Here is a 20723-nt window from a genome sequence, read left to right on the forward strand (position 1 = left end):
CAGAGATTGCAACTTGCAAGGCTGGTTTTAGGAGTCACCTCAGAGGCCAGTCCTGTCGAAAAGCAGGATTAGAGTTCTGGCCATGGGTCTGTGATAATCACCCTTGAGAGATACAAACAACAGGATCTCATGGCTAGTTGTGAAATATGTGAAGAAGAGAGAAATGGCTTGAAAATCTGGAGCCCCGAACCAGCAGCCTTTCATCACTTGGGAACTGCTCTGAAGTGAGAAGTCTTGTCATGAGACACAGAGGTCTGTGGTTTTAGCCAGGCGTCTGTGCCGTGGCGTGCTGGACAGCTTGAGAACCATGGCTCTGGGCTGCTGTTTCTGACTATTGCCAGATACAGTACTATTCAAAAGATTTTACTGGATGCATGTGGAATCCAGTAGATCTTGAGGGCAAGGTGGAGTTGAGATGTGCTCTCTACTGAAAACGGCAAACACTTGAACTCATAGTTCCCAGTGCTCCCTTCATCCTGCAATTGGAACATGACTCTGTAATGTGGGTTAGGATACACCCCTCCCCTTTTTACTAGAAACTATAATTGTCTATCGGGTCTCCCTAATCACTGTGGGACACTGTGGCACTGTGGGACAGAACATGATGATGAAGCCTGTCCCTCTTGTGCAAGTAGACGGCAGGCAAGGGTGGGTGTCTTCTGTGTAGGAGAGAAACGAAGCCATACCTCTCCCCATTCTGATGATGACCCCAGAGGCTGGGAGCTCTAAGGGATCTGGATTATAGGTGAATCTCAGTATTAATGCAACATATTTGAGAGAGGGAAGAGTCCACCCGAACCCCCGAGTAAGGTGCAGATGCCGGTGAACTTCTCTGAGGAAGTGCAAGCTTCTTCATCCAGAGGTAGCCACACCCCTACTTCTGCCATCTTTGGTTTTCTTTCCACAGCAGAGGGAGCTTTCTAGAGAAAAAACATGAGCGTAGACACCAGAGGCTGCATTTGAATCATGGGAGTGTTCACAGCTGTGAGACCTCAGACACAGAATGAGATTCATCTGAGCCGCTGTGGTCACACTTAGCTTGTGTGGGCCCTGTCTGTCTTTCTTGTTCGTCATGAGGCCTTGGAAAGAATACATTCTAGGTTGACTTTGTCTTCTAATAGTTCATGTGTGGGAAGCGCACTTCCTAAATTCATATGCTGACATTCTTTGGATGCTGGGGAGGAACCAGAGGAAGGAATGATGTGAGGGGTCTATGGAGAGAAGACCCTTTGCACGGGATTGCACTCTTGCCTTGTGATGTTCTCTACCACATGATGAAGAAGCAAGGCAGCCCTTAGCAAATGCTGGCCCTTTGCCTGGGCTTCCTAGCTTCCAGAACTTTGGAAATAGTTTCTTGCTGTTTATCAGTTACCCACTCTGTCTTATTCTGTCATAGCAACAAAACTAGTCTGAAGCAGACCGCAGGAAGTTACTGCCTAAAATACACTCAGTGATTTCCCCCTTCCTAAGCTGTCTACTAACTTCTGCAATCTCCTTTTCTCGTGTGCCCTGTGCATTGCTGTGGCTCTCCCGGGTCTTACATATTGTGCTCCTGTCGGGCTGGATCTCTGCTATGTCTCCGGCCTCGGCAACTGCTCTTCCCTCTCCACCAATCGTAGTCTTCTTTTCCAAGGCTAAGCTCCATGCTACCCTGTCATCTAATTAGAATCTGATGCTCCAGGTGAACCTGAGAGGCCAGAGCCTTCCAAGTGTAATTGCTTTGCTCCTTCAAGCTCCCAAAGGAGCAGAGTGAGCTCCAAGATGATCCAACTGGCAAGTGGAAAGAGATGGCTGGGGAAAGCGGGTGTATCTGAAACTTCCTCTTATGAAGCATTCCCCCCATTTACTCCACTGATGAAGATATAGGGAGTCTCAAGTGTATGACTTATGATCTGTGCTAGTTACAGGAGATATGATGGTGAATCAGATGGTCCTGAGACTCCAGAATTCAGTAAAGGAGGACAGATGAATACAGAAACACTCTATTAAGCAACTCTGCAAAGTTATATGAAGCGTAGGGTGTTGCAGACATAAAGAATAGGGCATCCAAATCAATATGACCAATAGAGAAGATCTATTGGGAAAGTTTGAGTCCTCAAAGATGAATTAATATGTGAGATAAGAGAAGGCCAGTTCGATGCAAAGGCAGCGTTACTATCCACAGACAGTAAGACCCAGGCGTATCTGGAAACTCAGAAAACTGTAATTCTGGCCTGCTGCTTTGAATGAAAATTTCCTTGTAGGCTAGGATATTTGGTCTCCAGTTGACAATGCTGTTTAGGGAGGTTTAGGTGGTATGGCCTTGCTGGAGGAAGTATGTCACTGGGGGTGGGTGTTGAGTGTTTATAGTCTTGCCCCACTTGCAGTTCACGTCCTCTGGTTCATGTTTGTGGTTGAGGATGTGATCTATCCAGGATGCTGGCTCTTTGCTACCCTGTCTCTCCACGATGATGGACTCACATCCCCCTGGCATTGTAAACCAAAATCAGTCTTTTCTCTCATCAGATGTTTTGGTCATGGTGTTTTATCACAGCAACAGAACGAGTGTGGCTCATATCTTTAATCCCAGCACATGGGAGTCAGAGGCAGGCAGCTCTCTGTGAGCTCGAGGCCAGCCTGGTCTATAAAGCAAGTTCTAGGCAAGCTAGGGCTACACAGTGAGACCTTGCCAAACAAAACAAAACATAAAACACGACAAGGGAAGTAAGTGAGACAGCTGACTGGTCGCTTTTGGAAGAGTGTTTTAAAGAGTGAGGCTCATTGTCACCCAGACTCGTGATTTTCATTTTTAATTGTTTTCTTCTTGTTGAGACAGGTTCACAAGTAGCCCAGGCTGGCCTCCAAATTGAGATGAGCTTGAGTTTCTGGTCCTCTGGCCTCTACCACCCAAGTTCTGGAGTTGAGGCATGTGCCACCATGCCCTGTGGACATCTGCTGATTTTATTCAGTGGGTTAGGAATCTTTAAAAGTATCTGCTGGGTAACCAGATTCAGTCAAATGTGCAAGGCTAACCTTTCTTCAGGGTCATGTTACGAACATCACATTAATTCCCTTGTTTAGTGCAGATCTCTGATGTAACATGGAGGATGGGCCTGAGAAGGGCCGGACCGGAGGTGGGGGCACCATTTGAGGTGGCTGTGATTGGATAGGGAATGCAAGGGAGGAGGAGCTGAGATTTTCCCAGCACCAGCTCCAGTGCAGGCATGGAGTGTTGAGTTAATCCCCTTATATGTGGAGAGAATATTCCAAGACTCCCAGAGGATGCCTGGAACCATGCATCATACTTACATAGACTTACTATAGTTCTACATGTACATACCCACAACAATGTCTAATTTATAAATTAGGTTTAGTAAAAGGTTAAAAACAGCAATAATAAATAGAAATTATAATAGAAAATTATAGAAATTTATAACCAACTTTAATAAAGTCACTTTCACTTTTTTCAAAATGTTTTACTGTAAGTGTAGATCTTAACAATGTTACTAGATATTTTTTCTTTTCTTATTAAGTCAAGAATGTGTGCCTTTTCACTTATAAAAAGCGCTCTACAGCTTGCATTTGGCATGCCCAAATTTCTAGCATCATCACTCTTGCTCAGAGCGGGTCTCCCTGAGCACAAACTCTGTGATACTGCAGCAGTAAATCTGGTAGCTTAGTGACTAGTGTGAAGGTAGCACATACAGTGTGGATACGCAGAACAAAGGCATGATTCATATTCCAGGTGGGATGGGACTCTATGCTGTGAAATTTCACTGCACCGCTTAGAACAGCACGCAATTCAAGACTAACCACTTTCTTATGACTCGAATTTCCACTTAGCATTTCCAGAATGTGGCTGAGGGCAGAGAACTGAAACCCAGAGAGCTGTGGGCTGCACCAGCTGGAGTGGAGGGTTGAGTCCCTGCTTCAAGGATTTTATAGGGCTGGTGGCTGGTGTCACAAGTGTGTATCATTTCTCCGTGTCTAGCCTCTCTACCCTGTGCGGCTTCGCCCTTCTTACTTGGCCTCATTTGCGCCTGTCAGGCATTTTTTTTTTTTTTTGACATACATCTATCTGTCCTTTAGGGAGGAAAGTCTTTGGCCACACGGCTTCTCCCCATTGTTGGCTCTCAAACAACTTGAAAATTGGTAGAGAAATCGAGAAATCCATGCTGGCGAAAGAGCAGCTGAACGACCCTCTCCAGAGGTCAGGATGCCCCCAGAGGAGGTGGTGAACTTCATTTGTGAAACCTTTCACACAGCTACTCTGGGTTCAGCTCCTGCCTGCTTGCAGGACGATGTCTCATTTCCAGGCTATGCCGGTGCGCCATCCGCCAGCAGAGGGCAGCCTTGAGACATCAACCAAGGCGAATTTAGGCGCTCGTCAGCCAGGAAGCAGAGCCTCAGGACGGTTGCCTGTCGGAAGCTTTAACCTTTTAAGCAATTCTCGGGGGAGCCCTTCCTGTCATGTGTGGGCTGCCCTAAAATGAGCAGGTGATAGAAATGAAATATTAAACAATTCTGTTCTGCAAAATGAAAATGAGTTGTCATTTAGCATTTTTATCAGCCGATGACACATTCTTCCAGCTTCAGAAGGATTTTGTGAAAGCGCCAATAAATCCTAAGAACCACACGCGCGGGGGCGGGGGGGGGCGCCAGCAGCGGCAGGGGTCCAAGGCGAAGGCTGAGCCTCCAGGCCAAGGGCCTGGAATCTGGGACCTGTGAAGCGGGCCAGGGATGCAGTTGTCTTGGATAAGGATGCCGAGGAAGCAGGTTCATCTCCAGCAAGGCTGTGGCCAGGCGGACAGCTAGTCAGCTCACAGCATATTGAAAAGAACTGAGAGTCGGGTGGGGGGGGGGGGGGTGAGGACGGCGGGAGAGCCTGCTGGTCGCAGAAGGCTCCTCTGCACCGCTTCTGTTTGTCAGGAGCATCAGGAGTGATGCTGAGCGGTGGATCTTGTCCTTTGTCAAATCGATGGACCTGCATCATCTCCCCCGTGGCCCCTGTGCTGGAGCAGATTCCCCTGAAATAGCTGAAAGCTGAGACTGGCCCTGCTCCTTTCCTGCGTGGCCGGAGGGAGGAAACGAGCTTTTTGGTTTTCATATTCTGTGTTTCCACAGAGTGGCTTTTGAGACAGCAGTGTTCACTCCGGGCCCAGGCTGTCAAAAGGGTGCTTTGGAGAAACCTGAAGAGGGCAGCCATCTGAGCTAAAAGAGCTGGGTGTAGGCCTTCCCTGCGAAGCTCTGGCTGCCACATAAACATTTTTTTTTTTTTTTTAAATCCCAGTGCGATTTATTTCTCTACAGACAGTATTGATTTTTCTCTCTAGACGATCGCTCCTGGGCCAGTGTAAATGAAAGTCCTCTTGGGCAATAATCATGATTACAACAAAGTGCCTATAGCGGGGTGATTTGGATAGGAAGTCATGTGTTTCGTCTGCCCTACGAGAAGTGATACATTTTGCTGGATTGGCACCTGTGAAGGAAATGCTTGTAACTTGTCTAGGTGCCCAACCTGTATTTAGGAAATATTCACCTTGATTTTTTTTCTTTGAATCAGAATAGCTAAAAATATTTCTGTTTTAAAATGTGTCTGAAGTGGCTCACTGCAGCCTGGGGTTATCTGGTGAGCCAGGTGCCACCCTCCTTGTCACCGAGGAAACAGCCTGGGTTTATAAAGTACAGCGGTGCTTCTTAACTAGGGTTCACAGCTTTGAGCTCATTCGAATTCTTCCAACGGGAATAATAATGTTTCAAATGGATACAAATGTATATGAAATAAAATGCATATAAAACACCTGCAGCCTAATGGTCCCCCACAGTGCTAGCCTTACTCCACTTACCCCCTTTTTCTCTCCCCTTTCTTCCTCGGTCTCTCCCTTTCATGCAGTCAAGTAATTTCACTGCGACACTGAGGTAGGAAATATTGACACCAGCGGAGCCTTGTCCTCTCTTGTATATTGATTTACTTAAGAAAGGTCAGGGCAATCAAGAAAAGCATCAAAGATATTTCCATTTTTTATATTTTATTTCTGTATTTATTTGTGGGGTGGATATTGACATGTACACACACATGCACTGTGCATGCATGCATGCGTATGCACACAGACACACATACAGAGCAACTCACACTCTCTTTTTCTTCCTCCACACCCTCAGAAATAAGCATGCAGTAATGGGTGTCATGTAAGCTGGGTACTACCCACACTTGCAAAGCTCTTTGGGAAGCCCAGGTTGTAATGAACACTGACATACTCACCTTTGTTTTTCTATTTGTACATGGTATCAGGGTTCTAGGAGACTTTGCTCTCACTTCTTTCCACATCTGATTTGATAATTAAAAGCAAATCTATTTGGTTCTTGCCTTCCCTCCATAGTGGATGGAAGTCTGCTGCTGCTGCAATTGCATAGTTCAGCCACTGTGTGATTATTATTATTATTATTATTATTATTATTATTATTATTATTTATTTTTATTTTTTTGGAGCTCACTTTCTGGAGTACTCCAGGATCTGAAGGCAGCCATCTTATTTTAGTCTTCATTTCATTAGCCATAACTTTTTATATTTTGGGGCTTGTCACAGGACACATGTGTCCAGCTTCTCATGGGTACAGTTCTCCTCTGGATCATAGACTTGTGTGCTCTTTCATTTCAGTTTTCGCAGTGGCCAGGACATAAGCTTGCCATGAGTAAAGGGTGCTGTGAAGAATCATTTATGGACTGAGGGTCATCACAGGAAAGAAAGGATGGAAAAAGTGCCTGTCTCCTGCCTGGCAAATGAGAGGTAGTTAGACCACTAAGTTACTGCGTCATATCCTCCTGCCTATGGATTATTTCTGGTCCTGGCCTTGCCGGAGGTATGGAACTAGATAGAAGCAGCCACCTCTCTGGTCCCTTCTGCCTTCTCACTTTCAAATTATGAAAATAGAACTTGCATGAGAGGTGAAGTAGGGGCAGATATCTAATTTTAAGCCGGGAAGACTTGCTTCTCTCTGCATGTTTGGATATAGCAATACTTTCACAAATCAAGTGGATTTATTGTTTAGTGTAAACAGAGGCAGAGTTTTTCTGTCCTGACTGCCTGGTCCCAAATAAACACACAAAAGTTTATATTAATTACAAAATGCTTGGCCAATCAGGCTTGTTACTAACTAGCTGTTACATTTTAAGTTAACCCATAATTATATTTATGCTTTGCTATGTGGTGATACCTTTATTAGCATGGCATGTTAATCTCCTGCTCCCTCTACATCTGGCTGGCAGCTCCTGACTCTGCCCTTCTCCTTCCCCATCATCCTTAGTTTGGTCACCCTTCCTATACTTCCTGCTTGGCTGCTGGCCAGTTAGCATTTTATTAAACCAATTTGAGTGACAAATCTTTATAGTGTACAAGAGGATTATTTCACAGCATTTCCCCCTTTTTGTCTAATTAAAAAGGAATGTTTTAATTTTAACATAGTAAGATTATATACAACAACAGCAGTTTTCAAGTAAGAATTACAGTTATAATATCCAGTCTATTTGGTTTTGACAAAATTAGAGAAAATACTCTATTAGCTATCTTATCTTTGTGAGTCCAAGTTTTGTATCTAATTTATCTTTTATCATAACCAAAGAAAACTATAACTATCTAGTCTTCAACTCCATCAAAGGCTCCAGAAGGGTGAAATGTTACCTAATGACAGGGACTTCAAGCTGCCTGGACAGTCGCCTAAAGTTCCTCTGCAATGTTGGGGCATCCAATTCTGGCCTATAGGGCTAGAATATCTGATAGACTTTCCTGTGAAGCAGAGAATTTTGAAGGTCCTGCCTTGTCTTGGTAAAGTTTGGCAGTCACCTTTCTTGCATCCTGTTGGTCCAGTTTGGACAGTATTTGTCAGTAATTGAGGCAAGGGCAGTTTCTTTGCCCACATGGCTAGCTTTTGCCATAAAGAAAACAAACTCCATATGTAATTTCCTTGATGTCCATCATCTTCTCTGAAGTAGATTCATGGTGCCAGGAGCAGATGTGTCTCACTGTTGAGAAAAGTCTAAGTTCTTAAAACATTTTAAATGCCATATTCTATAGGCCTTTGAAGTATTTGAAGATTGCCTATCTATCTGAAATATATCTCTGTATGACTTTGAAAACCTAACTAACATGACTATAAGTTTGATATTATAGATGACTATTAATCTGTATTTCTTAATTATATATTACATTTTTAAATGAGCTGCATAAACATAATACCCTAAACAAGAGTAGAAATAAACATATAGTGTAACAAAATTAACTTTAAATTTGTATCAATTTAAAAAAACCATATTAATGAAAAGTATTTAAGACTAATAGTTGCTTTTTTTGTTGTTTAAAAGTAGATTCAATAATCTACCCTTTTATCCTATCATTCCTATATCCCTATTTTTCTTTCAGAACAAGATCACTGAATCTAATCTCCTTTGTTCAGCTTTTTTTCCTGGCCATTGCCAGTAACAACTTGTAACCAACACCCCTTAAATGATAATAAATATCCATAACTCATTTTTTGAGGATGTGGGCATAGTTTTCTAGACTACTTCCTGGCCATTGGGGTGAGGCTGGATCATCTCAGGCAGCAAACTTTGGAGCTGTTCTGGAAGTAGAACTCAGGAAACTTCAACAGAGGTGCTCTGAAACATTGGATCATCTGTCCTATCTGTTCTTATTGGAGATTTTTAGGGGGTCTTTCTTGATCAAATCTGATTTTTCTTAACCTGAAATGAATTCACAGCCTCTCATTTCCAGTGGAAAGAAAAGCAGAACCTCTTCCCCAGAGTAACATATCTTTTGACTTAAATTTTGAAGTCTATAAGTTGGTTTAGTATAGCAGTTTTCATAATCCAAGGTCTTTTAGCAGCCAAAACTTTTAAAGACAACACAATAATATATGCAATCCAGACTCTCTGTGTATTTTCCATCTTTATGTGGCTTATTATACTTTTTTTATTACTCTATTTCTTTTCTAAGGACTTTCTTTACCCTTTTTCTTTTCTCTCCCAAGCCTACATATATTTTTAAACACACGGTGACCTGTTTAGAGGTTTCTTTTTGTCTGAATCAGTCCTTATTGCACACCTGTAACCATTTCTGTTCACATGAGCAAAAAAACTGCTGTGTAACTTAGATCATGGTGTGCTGGTGCTGGCTCCTCCCACTCAGTTCCTTGAGAGTCTAGTCTTATGGTGAAGGCATGTTTACCATCAGCTTTGAGAGCCATGTTTACTGCCCCATCTCTGGGAAGTTTCTAGGTCCATGCCTCCACTGAGTAGTATGCTGCTGGCTGCTCATAAATATATAAGTGTTTGGCAGCAGGACCTCTTAAAAGAGCCACCCATTTTTACCACTAGGACAGAGCTAGGAAGCCATCTCTTAAAGGAGCTGTGAATCTGTTTACCACCAGCAAACAGTTCACTGGAGAAAAGGCAACTACCAAGAAGTTCCCTCTTATGTGTCCAGAATCCTTTTTTAAGCTTTGTCAGGTTTCATGTGGAAATTTTGGCCACACATTGAAACACCGTATGTAAATGGAGGTGGAGTTTTTCTGTTTTGACCACCTGGTTCCTAATAAACATGCAAAAGCTTGTATTAATTACAAAATGCTCAGTCAATAGCTCAAGCTTATTATTAACTAGTGCTTACATTTTAAATTAACCCATATTTCTATTTATGCTTTGCCACATGGTGGTACCTTTATTAGCACAGCACATCCACCTCCTGCTCCCTCTGCATCTGGCTGGTGACTCCTGACTCTGTCCTTTTTCTTTCCATCATCCTTAGTTTGGTCACCCCACCCATATTTCCTGCCTGGCTACTGGCCAATCAGCATTTTATTAAACCAATTTGAGTGACAAATCTTCACAGTGTACAAGAGGATTATTGCATAGCAGTTTAGGTCACAGACATTTTTGAATGGACACACTTGTTATTAAAATGAGAACATGAGACAGTCTGTTCAAGTGTGCATAGTAACAGAACACTGAAACATTTTGCTGAAAGACCCAAATCAGTTACCTTCTTGGTGTGAATACCTAACTAGTCAAGCTAATTTTTCTTTCAGCCTCTCAGTCACCCTCAGCCTGACTTTGCATGGGGATCATGAGCTCCAGGTTCCAGCCTCTCAGTCACCCTCAGCCTGACTTTGCATGGGGATCATGAGCTCCAGATTCCAGCTGCCTGAAATCCTAAAGCAGAGATAAGGAAAAAACCCGACTGCACTCATCAGGACAAACTTGAAGCCACCATTTCAATATTTAATAGTATATACATACATATATATATATATATATATAAAATACATATTTAAATTAAATAAAAAAAATCCATTAACATGCAGTTGGTTTTCTAAAATAATGGGAAGCTGTGCTTCAAATTTGGTGAGTACCAAATCTCATCAACTCTTCATATTTCAAAGTTCACAGCTTTCAACACCTTTGGAGAATACAGAGAAGGGTCCTTGACTTGCTAGTGTGTCAGTGGCCAGGCCGGGTCCCTAGGGCAATGTCCTGCTTGTCCCTTCACCCGTTACCACTCCCACCATATCTAAACAGTGCACTAAGTACCCCTAACTCCTAGAAAAATGGTTAGTAGATGTGGTTAATGTCCTGACACTTTCCAAGGTGGGACACCTCACTGAGTCTAGTACAGCCCACTGAGGAGCCCCTTCTTTTTTTTTTTTTTTTTTTTTTTTTTTGGTTTTTCGAGACAGGGTTTCTCTGTGCAGCTTTGTGCCTTTTCCTGGAACTCACTTGGTAGCCCAGGCTGGCCTCGAACTCACAGAGATCCACCTGGCTCTGCCTCCCGAGTGCTGGGATTAAAGGCGTGCGCCACCACCGCCCGGCAAAGATTTTTTTTTTTTTTTTTTTTTTGGTTTTTCGAGACAGGGTTTCTCTGTGTAGCTTTGCACCTGTCCTGAAACTCACTTGGTAGCCCAGGCTGGCCTCGAACTCACAGAGATCCACCTGGCTCTGCCTCCCGAGTGCTGGGATTAAAGGCGTGCGCCACCACCGCCCGGCTGAGGAGCCCCTTCTTTATTCCTTTTGATCCCCTGTTATCCCTTTCTAGTAGTTATCCACACTGCTGTGCTTTCGAGGGAATTGAGGCAGAAAACCCAATAATTCCTGAACTGCCTGCCAGGGTTGGTAGGAAGGGCTTTTAATGTAAGTCCATCCGACCTCACTCAGTTTCCTGAGATCCGCTGATACTATTGTGAATTTAAAATTCCTGTTGCCTTGTTTGTAATGTAAAGTTTCAGCGTTGCTCTGGAGAAGGAAGGGCCATTTGGTTACAGGAGGGCATCTTCTGCAAGACTGTGTCCCGCCTGGGTCTTCGTGTCTCAAATGGAGAACCAAACAAGACACACACAGTGTGGTGAAGTGTGGAATGAGAGTGAAAGCAGGGAGCACACCCCACGGGGTGGGGCAGAGCAAGCCCAAGGAAATGAGGGGTTCTCTGAAGGTAGGGGCTGTGGTGATATTGTATTCCCCAATATATTGTGCACCTTAATAAACTTATCTGGGGTCAGAGAATAGAGTAGCTGCTAGATATAGAGGCTAGAAAATGGTGGCACACACACCTTTAATCCTAGCATTCCGGAGGCAGAGATCCATCCAGATCTCTGTGAGTTTAAGGCCACACTGGAAACAGCCAGGCATGGTGACAAACACCTTTAATCCCAAGAAGTGATGGCAGGAAGCAGAAAGATATTTAAGGTATGAGAACCAGGATAGAGTCTGTAAGGCTTTTAGGCTTCTGAGCAGCAGTTCAGCTGAGATCCATTTGGATAAGGACTCAGAGGTTTCCAGTCTGAGGAAACAGGATCAGCTGAAGAACTGGCAAGGTGAGGAAGCTGTGGCTTATTTTGTCTCTCTGATCTTTCAGCATTCACCCCAAATCCTGGCTCCAGGTTTGTTTTTATTAATAAGACCTTCTAACAATTTGTGCTACAGGGGGCCTTTCTTGGGCTTGGAGGATTTTTTCTGTTTCTTGGGAAGGAGTTCACAAATCCTGTGGTAGCCTAGGCTAGTCCAAAGGAAAGTCTTTCTCAGTTGCTGGCTCCCAAAGTTAACTTTCCTATGAATCACGATCACAGACTCTATCTTTCCACTTCAAATTGATAGTGTGAGGTAGTCTTCAAACCTCCAAGAAAGAGTTTCGAGTAACCCTTGTCATGGGAGAGAAAGTTGGTGGAAACGTGAGTTATCTATGCCCCCACCCCTACTCCTCACACACATAAAAAAAACACCTTGGGCACTCTTCTTGTTAGAGAAGACACACATTCCCAACCAGGAAACCAGAGATTTGTGTGCAGCATTTAAGAGAACTCCACAGCAGTCTGGTGGCATAGACCTTTAATATCAGTTACTCAGCAGACAGAGGTAGGAGAGTTATGAGCCCAAGGAAGGCTTGTGTCTTATGTTTCTGTTGCTGTGACAAAAAATCATTACCAAAATCAGCTTTGGGAGGAAAGGGTTTATTTCCTCTCACAGTTTGCAGTCCATCATCCAGGGAAGTCATTCCAGGAACTCAAGGCAGGAATCTGGGAGCTGGAACCGGTGCAGAGGTCATGGGGATGCTGCTTACTTCCTTGTTCTCAGTACCCTCTTGCAAGCTCCCAAAGAAGAGCCCATTAATTCTGAGCACTCAATTCTGTCCCCCCCACCCCCCCACCGTCCCCCATAAGTTTGATAGTCATGGACTTTATCACAGCAACAGGAACCTATTTAATATAGCCCACCCTGTGTCCAGCAAAATCAAGGCCATTTGGGTAATTTAGTGTATCCTGTCTCAAAATAAAATTAAAAACAGAACTAGGAATGTAACTCAATGATAGAGTTCATGTATAATATGTGGGAGATGCAAAATATTCAAAATGGCAAAAGAAAACAAAAAAAGAAGAAACTCTACACAGCATGGTGAAACATGTGCTATATTCATACTTGAGTGAGAAAAATTGTCCTTGAAGGGCCACAGCTTCAGTAGGTAGAAGGTGAGTTGTGGTCTGTGACTGTCTACAAAAGCACATATGTAATAAATGCTTTCATTGTGAGATATAGACTTCACATATGTCCTGACACCCCGTGGAACTCATTTCTAACCATCAGTATGACTGTGGAGTCCAGAGATGAGCATATCTTAGTTTTTGAACTAGATAGACTCAACTCACATGTAAGGTTACCCTTGGGGTGATGGGGCCATGTTCACAGGAGTCCTTACCTAACACATACTGGAAGTAGAACCTCTTTTTATTCGAGTGGACCCTCTATAAGATGGAGACCTTATCAGACAGCATAAAAACAGAAAGCACATTATAAGTGCAGGCTGGAGTTCTCAGCCTAAGACTAGAAGGGAATTGTGTTTTCAGTGAAATTCTCTGAACTAGTGTGGGGAAAGCTTTAAGTATGAGCAAGGACTTTAGACCACCATAGCACATCTGAAAATTTCACTCCGGTAGGACTTGGTTGCCGACAGGCTTTTTACGTGTTTGATAAGCGGTTCTACGTCTCAGAAGTCAGAGAAGCACCATTGTTACTGTTATCACGAGTCTAGTGCAGGTCAAAAGGGGCAATCCCTGGTGGTCAGAAAGGACCGAGAAGGAAACTGTCACCTGAGCCATGGTGAAGGGGCTGGTCATGGTATACAGAGGAGTATATTCAGAAATCCAGTGTTAAAAAAAAAAAGAAAAGAAATTCTGTTTTCAAAATATTTTACGAAGAAGGAAGGCAGGAGGAGAGGGGGGGAGGCAGATATGCATGGATCCTGACGGTGTTGGAGTCAGTACTTTCCAGAAACTCTCCTTTCTGCTGTGTTTGGCTTATCTTTTGAGACAGGATCTCATTATGTAGTTTGGGGTCCTTCATCAACGTTCCTAGTGCTGGTACTCCAGGCATCTGACTGGCTTGGTGGCAGCACTTTCCAGCTGGCCATAGTACAAGAGAATGTTGTAGTTTGAGACTAGACTGAGAGGTGGACCAAAGCAGCTCTACAGTTTATTGTAACCTTGGGGTTAAGCCGTATTCCATGTTTTACATTTCTCTTTCTCTGTAGGATTCAACATGCCTCAGTGCATGGGAGCCTTATCAACAGAAGCTTCGTGGACGTGGGCTTGCAGGTGGGGGAGAGGCAGGACAGGTTCAGGACCTGTGGCTGCCACACTGCCAATAACTCTTTCTCAGGAGCTTTGGGAAAGTCTTTTTACCCTTTTGTTTAGTTCACATTTTATGGATGAAAACACAAGCATCTTCCTTGCAGACACATTTTGAGAGCTAATTAAATATTTTGCAAGTACCCCTGTGATCCACGATAAAAGACCTTTTATTAAAGCTCAAATACTCTGAAGCTGGCTATGGAGGTGCATGCCTGGAGTCATGGTGCTCAGAAGGCTAAGGCAGGAGGACTGCCATGAGCTTAAGGCCAACCCAGCCTGGGCCTCCAATGAGAAACAGACCCTTCAGGGCTACGGTGTGAGACATCTCAAAACAAAATGCCTGTATAACCCTGGCATTCTCTTTCACACCTGTGATAACCGTCCCCACCATAGCACTTGGCAACGAGTGTGTGTCTGTGTGTGGTGTGCGTGCCTATGGGCAAAGAGAAAGAGGCACCGGAGGAGGAGTGAGGGTGGAAGCCAGGGTACCCGGCTGGTGAGGGGGAGATTCTTGGAATATGTGGCCGAGGGCCCGGCTTTCCACTTCTCCTCATGGAACCCCCGAGCTGCGTTTGGACTGGAGAAGCCCTTGCGTTGCGCAGAAAATGGCAGAAAGGACCAGAGTCACGGTGCTTAAGCCTTCACGTGGCTGACCCGGCCTTCCAATGGCTTTTGGTGGCTTAGCTGTAGCTCCACATTTCTCTCTGTTGCATCCCCCCGGGCCGGGTGCTGCCTCTGTCCACTTCAGTGGCCCACACTTTGTGTGGAGCACGTGGGAAGCGGGCAGTGGTTCTCTTCCCAGTGAGAAGCAGGAGCTGCCCGTTGTTTCTCACTGCAGATCGCGGGCAGCAGGCCTCCTCGGTGCTGTCGTTGTGAGGCTGTGCGTAGCTGTGGCTAGGGGTCTATGCTGGCTCTGGCGCGTGTTCTCTTGCCTAGGTGACACCTGCCCTCTGGGATGTCACGATTGCTCCTTCTTCTCCTGTGGTACCACCGGAAGTCCCTTCACCACAGAGGCCCACACAGAAGTGGCTCGGCCTGTGCCAATCAGAGACACTCTGAAGGCTGTGTGGAGATTATACTGTCTCCGAGTGACTCCACATTGAGTAAAACAGTGACTTTTCAGAATGTGCCTTGCCCCAAGAGACCACCTTTTACAAGCACCATTTGACTCCATTTTGAGGATGGAGAACTTCATCTGGGTGGACATGTGAAGGGTACCATCCGTTTGTCAACACACAGCACAGACTGATAAATGGCTTACTCCTGGGAGTAGAAAGGGTCCCATGAATTTTGTGGGAGAACTGAGACTGTAGGGCACGAATGTATATTAAAATCGTGTCAGGAAAAGCAGGCCTGAGAACTTGGCAGGCATGTAGGCAGAGGAAGGGGGCAGCTCCTTCATCTGGGCCCCTAACAGCGTGATGACAATGGCCTCACTGACCTGTTATCTGACCTCCCGGTGTGTGCATCAAGGGGCGGCCAGCTAGGGAACTCCAGACTGTCCCCGAGGCTCACCGCTGGGCTCCTGCTGTTGGAGGGACCCTCTTGAATTATCTGTCAGTCCTCGTGTTTGCTTGTCTGGACCTGCTGTCCACTGCTTGTCTGCCTGTCAGTCAGCCGTCCATCCACACTCCCATCATCAGCTTGGACCCAGTGCTGTACTTTGCTTTACTCCACTCCTGTAGGTCAGCTCAACTCCGTAGTCTGACTACAGGGTTTCTCCAGTGGGTTGGCTTTGTCATCTTACCCCTCAGACTTCCATGAGGCTCCTTTAACTCTGCCTCTTTAACCCTTTATAACCCACCCTGCCATATAATATATGATGTGTGTGTGAATATATATATATATATATATATATATATATATATATATATATATATAAAATGTGGTGTGTAATGTGTAATCTGAGAATTAATATTAGCAATTAAGATTGAATTAAATAAACCTGTGTTTGCCTCAGTCAGGATGGTCAAGGAAAGTGTCTGGCAAACCGCTGCCAATGAAGGTGCCTTACCTCGGGAAGTTTTTATTGTTAATAAATTCTGACAGTGTAGACAGACAGATATGTTTGTCTACGTTTATGTCAAGCTGACATGTAGACTGTGAGGGTGACAGTTTCTCTTTGTATGGAGGTCGCTGTGCTGGGAGGACACGAATCTGGGGCTTCTAGAAGCTTTCTTTTCTGACCATCAGCAATAAGTTGCCTGCAGCAGGAGAAGAAGGCCAGTTCACAAAGGAAGTCAGAACCAAGAAATAGAGGCAGAGCCCATGGCTGATGTGAGGAGTGCCCTGCGTTAGTCAAGACATAACCTCAGCTGTGAGACTCTCTGCCTTCCCAGATGGTGTTGGAGCCATTAGAGAGAGCTGTCTCTGGAGAGAGGAACCCTGATGGTGAATGCGTTGGTTGCTGGTGGTGGCAGGGACGAGCTCCTGAGTGCTTACGTAGATGACAGGAGGCTGGCGACAAAGCAAAGGGAAGCGAGAAGCAGTTTCTAAAGGAACCCTTGGTAGCTCTGGCAGATTAGAAAACAGCTGCTTTGACTGGGTGGTGGGAGGCTGACCAGAAGATGCTGAGTAACTAGAGTAACTGGTCTTCAGGTCTGAAATGTCCCCCAAATGCCCATGTGCTAAGGGCATGGCCACCAGCTGTTGATGCTTTTGGGATGTATGGAACCTTTGGAAGTTAGGTCTTTGGTGTGTGCCCTTGAAGGGGCTAATGGGACTCGAGTGCCTTTGTCTTGATTTTGGCTGTCACAGGAGATCATCCATCCCCACCACATCCTTCACCTGGATGTGCTGTGCAGCCCACGCCCAGAACAGAGCCAAGCAGCCACGCACTGATACCTCCAAAACTGTGAGCCTAAAGACTTTGCTCTTTTTAAACTGCTTATTTGCAGTGTTTTGTCACAGCAATGAAGAGCTGACTAGCACAAAGGAAAAGTGAGAATGATGAGACCAGTATATACAGACTAGTTCCTGTCCGAGCCTGAGCTAACTGCTACATTATCTCTGTAAAACTGCTTGCAAACTTCAGAAGTTGATATTCATCCCTATTTTAGTGATTGAAAACACTGAGGCTTAATGGATGGATGTTGCACATCCATGATCCCACGGCTAGAAAAAAACAGAGGCGTGTTTGCTCAGACATTTGTTTGTTTGATATGGGTTCTTAGGTACCCAGGCTGGCCTTGGATTTACTGTATAGCTGAGGAGGATTATGAACCCCTGGTCCATTCTTCTCCACCTCTTCAGTGTCAGGATTAGATGCATGTCGCACCACACCCAGAAGAGATGTGAGATGGGAGAAAAGGGGTGACCCTAAGGCCTGGGTGACTCCCACAGGGGAGAAGGGAGGGGATGGACCCAGTTCTGGATACCCTGGGTTTGAGGCCCTCTGGTGGCTGGCCTAGGGCCTCCTGAAGTCTATTTGTTTACTGAAATCAGTAGCTTCCAGCTCCTGTGATTTTTCCCTCACCAGGGTGAGCCAGGTGAGCACAAGGCCCTTTGCTGACCAGTTTTCAGAGCTGAGATCATTAGCTTCCTAGTTCAAAGGATGAGGGAACTGGTTGGAGTGTCGGAATTAGAAGGATCCTTATACTCCAGAGGACTAGGGACAGGGAGATCGTGGCTGCAGGTGGGGGCTGTTTCATCACACTCCCCTTTGTATGCTTTTCTGTTTCTTCTTTTTCTACAGACCAGTGTGGGATAGGATTGCTAACACCCCTTAGTTGCTTCAGCTGAGACAACAAAGTGTCATAGACCACATGACTTGAACTGAAAGCATTTATTTCTCAAAGTTTTGGAGACAAGTCCTTTAAGCTATGAGCAGGTTGTGCAAGCCGTGAGAGCCTGCTTCCTGGCTGTGGACTGCAGCCTTCTGAGAGAGGAGGAGGGAAGAAGGGAGGGGAGAGGGAGAGAAGGAGGGAGGGAGGAAGGGAGGGAGGGTCGGGCCTCTTTTTCCTTCTAAGGGTGCTAATTCTGTTCTGAAGGCTTCAAACTTAAAGCCTCATCTAAATTTAATCACTCCTGTGCCTCCATAATAAAACACCACAGAACAGGTAATTATAAACAATAAGAACTCGTCTCACAATTCTGGAGGACCCAGAGAACTCAGGGTGTGTGCTGAGGGTGGTTCTGTTTTTACCTCAGTCCTCACAGGCAGAAGGAGAGTACTCAGTCCTCACATGGTGGGAAATGGGATGACTCCACCCTTTCATGAGGAGCTATTCGAAGTGCACAAGCCAATTGTCCCCAGAAGGGGGGCATTGGGATGACGTTTCCAAGGGAATTTTGAGGCACAAACATCTGCAGCAGCCCGCATGGGCGCCACCCTCACACACATCACACTGCGGGCAGGCCTTCTCTGATTAACTTTAGGGAGACCGAGTTAGTCTATATAGGTGACTGGAAACACAGGAAATCAAGACGAACCATCCATGTTGCAGCCCTCTTCAAAGTGTGAGCAATTTCAAATGAGCATTGACAAATTCAGCATTTGGACTATCCCAGATAAGCCCCTGAAATAGACAGGTTTGCATTTCAGAATTGCCAGGTTGGATGTTCAAAGTGAATTTCTGATCCCAAATCAAGGAGCCACAATGAAAACGTAAAATCTCAGTGTTTGCAGAAAAGCTGTCCCAGTGCTGTGTCAATGGCTGTCTTCAGAGGCCTCCCGACAATGTTTGAAAGCCAGATGAAGGAAATGGCTCGCCCAGATGGTGGCTGCATGTGAGGCATTTCTCCAGGGTCAAAGGTGTGAGGAAAACCAGGAGTGCTATTTGGTTGAGTTTGGGCAGCTGGTGAGGTAGACGGAAAAATAAAATCTGTACTTAACAGGAAGAAAAGCAAACAGAACAGGTTTGCCACAACGGAGAAACTGAGAGCCTGGGCCAAGATGCTGCAGGTGCTCAGAGCTCCCAGCATCCCTCATGAAGGTGCCCCGTGGCCTTGGGGCTTTGGAAAAAAGCCTGAGGTTGCCTGGAAACTGAGTGCTGCCTGCCGCATTCATCATCCATCTGTCCCTGTAATTCGATGGTTTCCTAGCTCGTCTGTGATTCGGGTTACTCTCAAGGATGGTGGGAGGAGGGATGCATTCGGGCCACCTGGCAGGGTCATGAGACTGGTCCTGCAAAACTGCACCAATACCTGTGAGAAGGGGGCTCACAGAAGAGGCAGAGCTAGAGCTTTCTAGGCATTTCAGAAGTCTGTCTTTTTTCCTTTCTTTTCTCCTGGGAGCCAGAAAACAAATCTATAAATCAGATGCAACTTCCTTCTTCCCACAAAGAAAAGAAAGCCAAAAAGACAAAGGGAGCCAGGGAGTGCAGGGGCCCGGCAGCTTTGCTTCAGTATTTTCTGCTCTTCCCCACAGTTGGGATTTCCTTCCTTTGGTGGTCGACTCTGCTGGTGATATTAACATGAAACCACAGATGAGTTTTGTTTTTTTATACTTTTGTTTCCCAAAGGAACTTGGTTTTTTTTTTTTTTTTCAGATAGACAGAAATTGATTTTGTCTACTCCGCATGAAGATAAAATGGAAGAGGTACTCTTCAACCACAAAATCAAATTCACTGGAGGTAACACATTTTCAAAAACGTTCCAACTTAAACACCAGGAATGATGACCCGACCTCAGTCCTGCCTTAAACGTGTAGCTCTGCAGCTTTTGGAGATGCTGTATTGTTTTTGCAGGAGGGGTAAAGAGGAGGGGACACCTCTGCTTTAACTTGTGGTTTGATCTGGGTAAAGGACTCGGAGGAAGGAAGACCTAAGGTCAGAGTCCAGAGTTTGCTCTGGAGTCCAGACTGCAGGATCCCAGCAAACCTGCAAGTCTGGCAGTCCCTTGATTCACTCCACAGCTATGAACAAGCTCCCCCTGTGTTTGCTGGGGGCTGTCCTTCATCTCCCTCCAGGGTCCTCTTTTCTGGATGGCTGTGAGAACTCAGGAACTCTTTCTTTAAGAACTGTGACAACCATAGCACTGTGAAGTCCTGGCACAGCGTCCGTGCCCAACAAATCTCAAATGTCTTTGTTCACCATCTCCTTGGAAAGCCAGTTCTGGAAGAAGAAAGAATGCAGAAACCAGAGAAAGGGTGGGCCATCCAGTCCAGCTCATGAGAATTATTCTTCAAGCCATTAAAAGTGCCCACTCCCTGCCCTTCTCGGTGTATGAGTGTGTTTGTATGCTTGTGCATTTGCTTTCACACACAACATTGCTCAAGTACCTTGAAGGCTTGAGAACCTCAGGCTAGGCAGGATCACTCAGAAGCTGTCAGAAATGTAAATAGGTTTTGTACAAACCCTACTTGGAGTAGTACTTCAGACTAGGTAGGTATTATGGAGTGCCACTTCAGAAAAACCTCCAGATCTTGTGGGAAGATGGACATCGCACCGACTCCTCGTCTTGGTCCTTTGCAAGTGGCTGCAGGAACTATCCTTCCATTGCAGGACTCTCTGTACTGTGGTGAATCCCCCACAATAAAACTGACCAACTCACATACAGTCCTCCTGTCTCCCAGTCCCCCAAACTATCACTCAGTCCTGCCACATCTGAAGGTGACACTAGGAAGATCCTCCTCCCTC

At 45.3% G+C, this 20723-nt stretch overlaps 1 long non-coding RNA gene across 1 annotated transcript in view; it reads left to right on the forward strand.

The window, feature by feature from the left end:
• LOC131903321 (uncharacterized) overlaps positions 1 to 20294 on the forward strand; it is a 27150-nt gene extending 6856 nt beyond the window's left edge. The window contains exon 3 of the long non-coding RNA XR_009377497.1: positions 19635 to 20294. This is a non-coding gene — a long non-coding RNA (uncharacterized LOC131903321). The remainder of the gene's footprint in view (positions 1 to 19634) is intronic.
• The last annotated feature ends 429 nt before the right edge of the window (positions 20295 to 20723 follow it).

This window comes from Peromyscus eremicus, chromosome 2 (genome assembly GCF_949786415.1).
Source record: "Peromyscus eremicus chromosome 2, PerEre_H2_v1, whole genome shotgun sequence".
NCBI classification, from domain to species: domain Eukaryota; kingdom Metazoa; phylum Chordata; class Mammalia; order Rodentia; family Cricetidae; genus Peromyscus; species Peromyscus eremicus.